General features: G+C 43.4%; 1 long non-coding RNA gene and 1 other non-coding gene across 2 annotated transcripts in view; one reads left to right on the plus strand and one right to left on the minus strand.

Moving 5' to 3' along the window:
* Positions 1-7,526, plus strand: part of LOC138268162 (uncharacterized) — an 88,769-nt gene extending 81,243 nt beyond the window's left edge. Inside the window, exon 3 of the long non-coding RNA XR_011199941.1 lies at positions 5,123-7,526. This is a non-coding gene — a long non-coding RNA (uncharacterized lncRNA). The remainder of the gene's footprint in view (positions 1-5,122) is intronic.
* A 470-nt stretch (positions 7,527-7,996) lies between these two features.
* TRNAG-GCC (transfer RNA glycine (anticodon GCC)) lies at positions 7,997-8,067 on the minus strand. The gene has a single exon. It is a non-coding gene; the product is annotated as a tRNA-Gly (tRNA).
* Between the last annotated feature and the right edge of the window lie 1,753 nt (positions 8,068-9,820).

Raw genomic sequence — 9,820 nt, forward strand, 5'->3', positions numbered from 1 at the left:
GAAGTTGGGAATTGAGTCCGGACGCAAAGAGATCTACTTGGAAAGGGCCCAATTTTCTTTCTATTTCATGAAAGACTGAGTGGTGTAATTTCCAATCGCTGGAGTCCGAGATATGGCGTGAATGCCAGTCTGCATTGGAATTCAAGGAGCCTGGAGATACTCGGCTAGGAGGGAAAAATTGTGGGACAGACAAAATTCCCAGAGGCTCTTGGCCAGAAGAGCAAGAGGTCTGGACCTGGTGCCTCCCAGGTGGTTGATGTAGCGGACCGCGGATATATTGTCCATGCGGAGAAGAATGGAGCATCATGCTCTGTTTTTCGTAAAGCTTCTGATCGCAAAGGAGCCTGCAAGAAGCTCTAAACATTTTATGTGCAATATGGACTCCTCTGCGGACCATATACCGCCAGTCGATATCGAATCACAGCGGGCGCCCCAACCCGTGAGACTTGCATCTAATTCTAACACAAGATCGGGCATAGAGGGGAAGATGGATCTGCCGTTCCAAGCCTCTAAATGGGATATCCACCATTGAATTTCCATTTGGGATTCTTGGTCTAGTGACACGAGGTCGGAGAAGGCCAAACCGCGACGGAGATGTAGAATTTTGAGACGCTGAAGAGCACGGTAATGAAGGGGTCCCGGGAAGATAGCCTGGATGGAAGAAGAAAGAAGACGACTCTTGCTAGAGCTCTGAGGGAAATAGAATCTTTTTGAAGAGTTAGAACCAACTCTTTTTTTGATTGCAGAAAGCTTGGAACGGGGAAGGAGCAGGGAGGCCGAAACCGAATCTATCTGGAAGCCAAGAAATTCTATTTGTTGCGAGGGAACCATCACGGATTTTTCATGATTTATGAGGAAACCGAGCTCTGCAAGAAGAGTGGATGTTATCTGTAGATGAGCCAGAAGGGAAGAATTGCTCTGGTGCATAATTAGTATATCGTCGAGGTAGATAATAAGTCTGATGCCCAGAGATCGAAGATAGGTTACGACCGGTTTTAATAGTTTTGTGAAGCACCACGGTGCCGATGATAGGCCGAACGGAAGGGAGGAAAAATTATACGTTTTTGAATTCCAATGAAATTGTAAGTATTTTTTGTGAGAAGGATGAATAGGAATGGTCAGATATGCGTCCTGCAGATCCAGTCTGACTAGCCAATCGCCTTGGAGTAAAATATCCCTGCGATGGATGATAGTCTCCATCTTGAAGTGTCGATAGACGACAAATTGGTTGAAGGATTTTAGGTTGATTACTGGTCTTAGTTTTTTGTTCTTTTTGTGAACGAAGAAAATAGAGCTGATGAAGCCGGAAGAATCTGGGGTGCAATTTTGAATGGCATCTTTTTCTAAAAGGGATTGAATTTCTAAAGAAATTAGAGATGACATTTGGAGAGAGAACCTTGGAAGAGGAGGGAGATAGGATTGGTACGGAGGAGAGAGGAGTTCGATACGGTAACCCTGAATAGTGGAAAGAACCCATGGGTCTGCAGAAATTGATTTCCATTTTTGAAGGAAGAAGCGAAGACGCCCTCCCACGGGAGGGCCAGAAAGTTGGCTTACCTTGGTTATTGGACGATCTGGAGAAGCGCTGACCACGATTGCGAAAGCCCCTTGATCTTTGTGGGTAAAAGTGGGGTTTAAATTCTTGGTGGTAGGAACTGAGGGAGTTGGAATATCCTCTTGAGCCTTGATTCCTATATGAGTGGCCAGTAAAGCAGCTCCTACCTCTAACGGCCCGGGTAAAAACACGTTGGTTAAAGACCTTTTTCAGTGATTGTTGAGGCTTGTCTAGAGACGAAAAGGTGGAGACGAAACGGCTAAGATCTTTGATGAATGAGTCGCCAAAGAGTTTACCATCGGCCTGGATGCCGGGATCCCGAGTAGCCAGGTTAGCCAGCTTAGGATCCATTCTGAGGAGGAGACCCTTGCGTCTCTCATGAATGATAGCTGAATTTGCATTGCCCAAAAGGCAAAAGGCTCTTTGGGTCCAAAGGGAAAGATCTAAGGGATCGATTGGGGAGTCCTCTAGTCTGGCTGATTCGGCTAAATCAAATATTCTTGCTAGAGGGCCGACCACGTCCAGAAGTTTGTCCAGGCTTTGTCTACCCCTTTACGGGGGTCTTTACCGAATTTGGTAAAGAACGTGATGAGAGACTCATCTATAGCTGGAGTTACAGTAATGTTGGAATCCAACGATGGTCTAGGACATTCAGATTTGAGTTTGGAACGTGTCTGTTTGTCTAAAGGTAGGCGTAGGCGGGAAGAAATATATTCACCCACGTGGTCCAACGGGAGCCACTCAGTTGAGTTAGGATGGTGAATGAGGGACGGGTCGAACATGGGAACACCCTCAGAATCAACCACGCTGGTCGAGGGGCCATCTGGAGAAAATTTGATACGTTTGGGGGGAGGAGATGCAGGGGAAAACGTATCATCAGGATTATCTGACTGAGATAAATTGTCCATGTCCTCATCATCTGTGTCCAATATTTCTGAAATAAAAATCTTTTTAGGCGCGGGGATATGTTTCGTTTTTGATTTACATTTCAGTAGGGACGCCAGTTTTTTGGCGGAATTCCCCTCCTTAGAAGGAGGCCTGGGAGGAATCAAGTCCTCAGTCTGGTGTGAGGCAAGCTCACTCTCAGTCAGTGCGCCTTTACTTGATTTAAAAGAAGTAATTTTTCATTTTTCGTTGGCCCATTCTGCTTTCCCCCGCAGAATGGGCCATAGAATTGGACACCATGGACATTACTGAGCTTTCAATGTTTTTAGACATTTTATACATTGATGCTTTCAGAGCATTTTTTACTGAGGATTGAATAAATTTGTTTAAATCCTGTTTGAAGGATTATTCATCCTCCTCAGAATCAGGCCTTAAGGGTGAACTGCAAGGCTCCATAATACAATTTGTTGTATGCAGTAATAATAGAGTAAAGACCCAAAAATATAAACAAGAGTACTTGAAAGATATTTTAAGGGCGTTGGTGGGATTTGAACCCCTGTACACAGGAAGCCTGCTGCAATAAAGGTACTGGACCTCGCCACTGAGCTATAGCTCCTGAGCCCAAGCAAGTTCCTGGATAGCTAGGGGTTAATAGGAGCAACACGCTCTCCGATGTAGGAATAGCTCCTCCCAGAGGGCGGAGACAAAAGGGAGAGCCGGAGCTGCTGAAAGGCACGTCGGGATAGGAAGAGAGAGCCGGAGGATCCAACGTGTGGCCCGTGGCCCGAAAAACCACTTCGGGACGAGCCACGGAGCGCAAAAAATGTATGGGCGGCCCCGTCTGTCAGACGCGCTGAAGTCTTAAAGCGCGCTGACAGAACGCAGCGAAAGGAGGCCAGATAGAACGCAGTGAATAGCTCGCGAGCGAAAGCAACGGCTGCACGAAGGGGGGGAAGGGGTTACAAATATGCAGCGTAGCTGCAAAGTAGAAGGCCGCTCAATATGCAGAGTATAAACGCTTAAAGAGTATTACTACATAATAAAACATTTCAATAGACATATAAATCGACGGAAGACCAAAAGAATGTACTTATCTTGACTGCGAGCAGCAAGAAAAGAGGGCTGTTTGCAGTCAAGGGTATACTCTATGGTCTATGGCTTCCGCTGATTGGTCCAGCCTTAGTTCCTGTTTTGCTCCCATTGGCTAGTCTGTTGCTAAGCCTTTTGGGAGCTGTAGTTTCTTGACTGCTGCTATTTAAAATAAAGTAAGAAAGGAACGCATAATAGAGCCTCCGGTCTTGCCATAAAATTTAAGTTAAAACCTGAAAGGATTAAAATGTTTAAATTTCAATTTACATAGAACTCATGACTTAAAGCTCTCAGCAATAAATGTATTAAATCCTTACTTTACTAGGCTAAGAATCCCTATCATGCCGATGACTTATAGCCAGTCGCGGCGCATGGTGTTAGAGGGGGCGGGGCGGCATGCACGGGGTGAATATTAATAAAAAAAACGTTTAAAAAAAATAAACTTACCTGGGTCTCCGCCACTGCCGTCTGGAGAACCGCACCACTCCTCACCTCTTCCTGCAGGCACAGGCTTCCAGCCTGCCCTGCGGCCAATCCTGCCACTGCTCACAGCAGCATCAAGATTGGCTGGGAGCCTGTGCATGCTCTCTCCAGCCCTGCAACTGTGTTGCTGGGCTGAAGAGAGCCCTGTTCACATATGGGTTTGGCCGGCCCTCTGGGGCCGGCCAAACACACATGCTCTCTGAGGGGGGTGCACAGAGCACTCCCCTCTGCTCGTCACAGCCTGTGGCCCGCCCCTTTAACAAGGAAGGGATAATAAACTCATGGAGGAGCCGCCCCTGCTTATAGGTCTCTACAGCAGTCACAATATGAAGAGTCAAATCCATTACCAGCACTTTACACATCGATCTATGCAGCAAGCTCATTAACCACCTGAACTATCTTACTAGTACTGGTCTATAACGTAGCTCAAGCATTGTGTGTATCTCCATTCTCGACCCCATCATACAACAGCAAGGTAGGGGAACCTCAAGGTTTTCTTATTTCCCCACTTTTCAGTTTATACTGAGCCATTGAATACTGGATGATAACAAACAGGCCCAGTTCTAGCAGGTGGGCCAGGCCCACCCAGTCATGGCCTCTGGCACAGGCAGTCACAGCAGAAGAGGCTGCCTGTTAAGTGCTTCCTCCTTGTCAACGTCAGAAAGTTGTCATGTTTTTTTCCATTGTCTTTACTTTAATTATCAGTCAGGGGTCATTGAGGAACCTCTAGAACACTTTTTAAAACACAGTGTTTGTATGATTAGTATTTTAAGTAAGTACTGATAAGGGGAGAAAAAAACAGCTATGGATGATTTTCTTTCCTATTTTTGTACTATCTGGTCATGTTGGTAAAATAAAAAAAGGCCAGGTGGGAACCCTGGTGCGTGTTTGAAGCAACCTGCAACTGTGCAGTATGTGTTGGGGGTAGAAGCGGGTGAGTCAGCAAATTAACAGAGAGAGCCGAGCCAGAGGCGAGCTAAGGGTGTAGCTTGGCTCTTAGAGCCCATGCACGAACCGAGCCCTGAAAATGGCGCTGTTTAAATCATACAACAAACATCACATAAAATATGATAGTCTTTTCACTTTAACCCTCCCTGTTCTATTTTGCAGTGACCTCATCTTCAACCAATACCATCGACTTCCGGCTGCTCCTGGTCTGGAATCTTCGCATGGAATCTCCTGTTCTGCTGTGGTTTCTTCTCCATTCTTTAAGGATTTCTGCAAGGACTTCCTCTATGCTTTTTTGATTCTATATGTGATTTTGTGGTTCTTCTCAGATTATTCTTTTGACTGACTTGCACATGAAAAGAGGACTTGGTGCTCTCAGTCAAGATTGTTATCAGGGGGCTCGTTGTGTGATTGGTTAGCCCCATTATGATGTACTTCTGTAGTTTTCTTTCCCAGGGTTTCTGGAATACGTAGTTCTTGGCTGCTATTCAATAAAGTAAGAAAAGTTTAGGCATAATATGAGCCTCCGGTCTTGTAAAATAAATGAAGTAATATCATCACAAAATGTTGCCACATTACACCATATAATTTGCCTTTTCTTGCTGCATAATTTAATCAACTCTGCCACAAAATGTGGTCCTCCCTACCGCATAAATTTCAGTGGCCCTGAATATAGTGATAATCTTTGTCTAACCGCATCTACTTGAAATGGGTCTGATGATAATTCAGTTCAATAAAGGGCTACCACGGGTTATAAAATATGGCCTGATATACAAATGGTGGCCTTAATGCTAATTACCTAGACTTACTGCAGAACTAAATAACCCATGCGAAGAACCATCAAATTGTCAGTGACCACAAACTCGACATCACAGACCAATGCATCGCCATCTCCTAGCGCCTAAAAAAGTGAAACGATGTGCTGTTACACATTCTAGCTGCCTCCTCACTTCTTGAATTCCACAAGCTGCAGAAGGCCTGACTTTTTGAGTAACCACGTTAGACTCTAAGCCTGACTAATCTCACACCTGCTCAGTGCCAGGATACCTTCCTGGGTGAGAGTGTGCTTTACACATCAACATGACATGACCTGAGAGAAACAAAAGCACGTTATGGAGCATTGAGTGCAGATTGGTACAAAACCAAACCATGGCTGGAGTATTTGCCCTCTCCTGCAGCATAATTCCAGTGGCCCTGGCAAATACATGAGAGAGCGTAGTTTATATAATCTATATTAACATAAAATGTTTATGACTTAAGGTGTGATGATGTCGCTTAGAAACTATAGTAACAGCAATTTTGCTTAGACGTGCGCTTGAACTGTGACCACGAAGAGTGGCCACCAATGTATACGCGAGCTAATAATGATGACCAAAATGTTTGTTACATTCAATCCAGCTTATATTAACCTTTGCGTTATAAAATCTGTATTGAAAACCTCATAGGCCTTAAGTTAGCATGAGCTGCAGCTTAGCTGCTCGGCTCTCATATTAAAAGCATTTTTCTATTTTTCAGTGTGCTAACTCACAAAGAGCCATGACCCTGTTTGTTCTTTTTCTTCAACGTGGAAGATGAACGTAACCATGTTAGATCCGTTCACAAGCATATTTTCTATGCCCATGGAATAAATGTTAAAATAAATTGAAACAGTGTTGATTAATGTAATGTACAAGGTCATTCAAACCGGGGAAGGCAATGGAACTCCTGACCAAAAGATGTGCAAAGAATTACGAAGGGATGAAGTCACACCGGACGGGTCACCTCTGAAGACGTCAATTACGAAGACCAATCAAAAACTTGTAAAACAATATGGGGTGAAGATTAGGATTACCTAATGTGTTATACGATAGGTTAAAGATAGGGGGTATAGCAAATGTCCAATAGGATCTTGGGGGAATGTACTACGAAAAAGGGATAAAAACCCATGTCACAGAAAGGTCATTTAGGCGGGTTAGGGAATGCTATTGATTTTATCTAGAAACTCTGTCACTCTGTTTGGTGACTTGAGATTTTATTAAAACCATCCTTGCCCTTAGACTGCCCATTTACGCTTTTCCTCCTTATGAGGGAAGTGCCCTTTTGTCCCCGAAAGCTGAGTTTTGACTGATGGCGATATGACTGACGTCCCGAAGACGAAGACTGAACCTGTGCGCTGACCTAATCTTTGGAGGGTAATTATGACAATGCATTTGTAATTTGTCCGTTTGCTTTTCCTTTCTAGGTACCAACTGCTTGCTTTTGACAGAGACCTTAGCTAGAGGTTTCCAAATTAGTGTTCTAAATTGTTTTGCATGAAGCCCACCATGCTAATGCCAATCAGTGGTTAGGACAGGTGTTCACCAAAACTGACGCAAATAGACAAACGACAGAGACTATGCTTTGTTGAACTGACACGATATTGACACTCTGTGAATCTTGGTCTATGTACCAAGTTATGTTATGTTATGTTCTAATGTTTGCGATTCTCTCTTTAATGAAATCTTATCAAAGTTGCCATATCGTGACTATGCTATTATGTTTCTTGGTGTTGAGATTAACAGAATTGCTGCTAGATTGTAATTAATAGGGAATAAAATTCATAAAATTCTACTAAACTGGTGTGGTTATTCATGGCTGAAAGGTCATGGTAGCGTTTTGAATTGATTAATGACTTTGACTAAAGTGAAATGCATTGTCGTGATAAATATTGATGACATTATTAATGTATTGATTGATATATTGATTAGCTATCTCGTCCCATCCTAGGTGTCTCTCAACTGGGTCAAACGATTCAACACCAACCATCCCCAGATTTCACGATGTGGCTGACAGAGGGATATACTTTACATAAGAACATAATGGGGCAGCGGAGGCATCCTTTAAAAACTGGAAGTTGAGAAGTATTTCGTTGTATCCAATGAGCGCTCCACGCAAAAATATACAACAAATATAATGCTTCTGTAATTCAAGTGCGCGCTAATTGGTCATTTCCTTTTTTACAACCCTGAAACTGTAAAGAAAATGGGAGTTGCCTAAACAAAATTAGAAAATGTATGATGCATTGGCCGGGAATCGAACCCGGGCCTCCCGCGTGGCAGGCGAGAATTCTACCACTGAACCACCAATGCTTACTAGAGAGTATCACACTGTATGTACATATATATAGTGTAGCACAGACGGCTGGAAGCAGTTTATACATTGTAGGCGTTGTGTTCTAAGTACCAGAAACACCTGCCACATGTCCCTTCACACTGTACATTCCCCTGAGAACCTTTGCTGGGTCTCTACAGCACGAGGGTGCTTCATGGCCATCAGTATTTAGGGGTTATCCTTCACCGCCAAGAACGCCCTTATAGAGCAAGGGAAAGGAACAACAGCAGCAACAGTCACAACATCTAAATAGCCGACTACAGCACAGCCTGATGCGTGTCAGAGCTCTAGAGAAAACAAAGAGCTCCGGGAGCACGCGGGCCCCGTGACCTGTTAATGCTGCGGGTGCACTGCCATCAGGACCGTGCACCAACTATCGCTCTTTGTTATCACTCACCAGGCGGCACATGGGCCACTCTTCCTTAACTGCATTTAGGATCTATGTAAAACCTGTTAGGGTCCTAAGAGTGCAGCGGTTATGAGTATTTAACAATATCTTTATCTTCTTCAGAAAAAAATAACCCGCTGTGGTATTATGTAGGTACTGTGTTTTGCAATGTTTCGTTTGTGTTACCTACGAGCTCTCAAGGATGGAAGTCATTTTTTATGAAAAACACAGAGAGGAATATTATCCATCGATTGAGTGCCTGTTGAGATTGCCGGCCCATTTTGGAATTTTTTTGCTCTTATTGCAGTGTCTGGTTAACGAAAAGTTGTGATGCTGATGTGGAAGATTTAGACCTAACAACAGTTTGGCAATCAGTGTTTTCGTTCTCTCTTTGTTATTGTTGCTGATATTTCATTCTAACACTTTGTGCTGACATGACTTCTGCTAGATGTAAAGGAGATTCTCATGGACTCCCTTGATAACTGAATGGCATCGTGTTGTCAGTTCTTGTTCAGTCCTTAAAACTGAGCAGACTAGATTACTGTAAATTACTTTAAAGGGGTCTTTCCAGCAAAATGATCAAAAAGCTTCAGTTTATACAAAATGTTCCTGCTCGTCTGATGTATATTGTGCCAGAATGTACACATGTAACGCCACTGCTTCAGTCTTTACATTGGTTACCATTCTCTGAGGACCTTTCTCCATTTCTTATATTGCCCTATTCTCTACCTAATCCACGATGACTGTTTGGGGTTTATGAACCCACTTACACTCTTAAATCTAACTCCTTTTTAGTATTCGTCCCCATTTTTTTAAAAAATCACGGCTAGTAGGTTGAGCTTTTTCTAAAACCACTGCCTCCAAGTGGAAACATTTTCCCTTCAATTTATGTTCTCAAACCAGTGCACCTTTACTTTGTAAACTTTTGGAAGCCCATTGTAAGAGGCTGGACTGGCTTGTAGTGAGTACCAAGGGGTACTTGCACCTTGCACCAGGCCCAGTTATCCCTTATTAGTGTATAGGGTGTCTAGCAGCTTAGGCTGATAGATAATGGTAGCTTAGCAGAGCAGCTTAGGCTGAACTAGGAGACGTGTGAAGCTACTACAGTACCACTTAGTGTCATATGCACAATATCATAAGAAAACACAATACACAGTTATACTAAAAATAAAGGTACTTTATTTTTATGACAATATGCCAAAGTATCTTAGAGTGTACCCTCAGTGAGAGGATAGGAAATATACACAAGATATATATACACAATAGCAAAAATATGCAGTATAGTCTTAGAAAACAGTGCAAACAATGTATAGTTACAATAGGATGCAATGGGGAAACATAGG

The sequence above is a fragment of the Pleurodeles waltl genome, chromosome 12 (genome assembly GCF_031143425.1).
Source record: "Pleurodeles waltl isolate 20211129_DDA chromosome 12, aPleWal1.hap1.20221129, whole genome shotgun sequence".
Classification (NCBI taxonomy): domain Eukaryota; kingdom Metazoa; phylum Chordata; class Amphibia; order Caudata; family Salamandridae; genus Pleurodeles; species Pleurodeles waltl.